The 1,082-nt window shown below is 43.1% G+C and overlaps 1 non-coding gene across 1 annotated transcript; it reads left to right on the top strand.

Moving 5' to 3' along the window:
• Nucleotides 1–560: 560 nt before the first annotated feature.
• On the top strand, nucleotides 561–668 carry LOC127746387 (small nucleolar RNA R71). Its single transcript, XR_008008006.1, has one exon. It is a non-coding gene; the product is annotated as a small nucleolar RNA R71 (small nucleolar RNA).
• The last annotated feature ends 414 nt before the right edge of the window (nucleotides 669–1,082 follow it).

Consider the following 1,082-nt stretch of genomic DNA (forward strand, 5'->3'; position numbering starts at 1 on the left):
GAAGGTTGGCTAGATGGATGTTGGTAGTATCTTTGTGAGGTGTTTTGATGAGTGGCATTGTTGTTGGAGTTGAAGTTGGAACGTCTTGAATCTTGTCCTTGGTCTTGTTGGTTTCCCCATCCAAAGTTGGGGTGATTTCTCCATCCAGAGTTGTATGTTTTAGGGTATGGATCATGGACTTGTCTAGGTGAATTTCCCACATAGTTGGCTTGCTCCCAATCACCTTCTTCTCCTATGTTTACTCCTTCATGAGTTGGTGATGAAGTGATGGCTACTGCAACTTGGTTCTCTTCCACCTTCTTGGTAAGATCTGCTAGCTGCTTGGTGATCATCTTGTTTTGGGCTAACAGTGCATCCATGTGGTTTAGCTCCATTACTCCTGTAGTGTTACTTCGTTCAGAGGCATACAAGTAGTCATTCTCAGTAACTGTTTCAATGACATCTATGGCTTCTTCAACGATTTTCTTCTTGTTTAGAGAGCCTCCTGATGAATGATCCATAGCCTTCTTTGACTCATAGGAAAGACCTTCATAGAAGATGTGAAGTTGAACCCACTCATTAAACATCTCTGATGGGCATCTCCTTATCAAGTCTTTGAATCTCTCCCATGCTTCATAAAGTGTCTCACCATCTTGTTGCCTGAAAGTTTGCACCTCAGTTCTTAGCCTATTAATCTTTTAAGGAGGGTAAAATCTTGCTAAAAACTTGTTCACTACATCCTCCCAATCTGTCAGGCTTTCTTTTGGGAAGGATTCAAGCCACTTTGTTGCCTTGTCCCTGAGTGAAAAGGGGAATAAGAGCAACCTATAGACATCCGGGTGGACTCCATTTGTCTTCACTGTGTCACAGATCCTCAAGAAGGTGGTCAAGTGTTGGTTAGGATCTTCTTGAGCACCTCCTCCAAATGAGCAATTATTTTGCACCAAAGTGATGAGCTGAGGTTTTAGCTCGAAATTGTTGGCATGAATGGTGGGTTTCTGAATGCTGCTTCCACAGTTTCCTGGATTAGGATTGATATAGGATCCTAAGACCCTCCTTTCATGCCCAACCCGGTTCGCATGGCCTTCTATGGCATGATTATG

This window comes from Arachis duranensis, chromosome 3, assembly GCF_000817695.3.
Source record: "Arachis duranensis cultivar V14167 chromosome 3, aradu.V14167.gnm2.J7QH, whole genome shotgun sequence".
NCBI lineage: Eukaryota > Viridiplantae > Streptophyta > Magnoliopsida > Fabales > Fabaceae > Arachis > Arachis duranensis.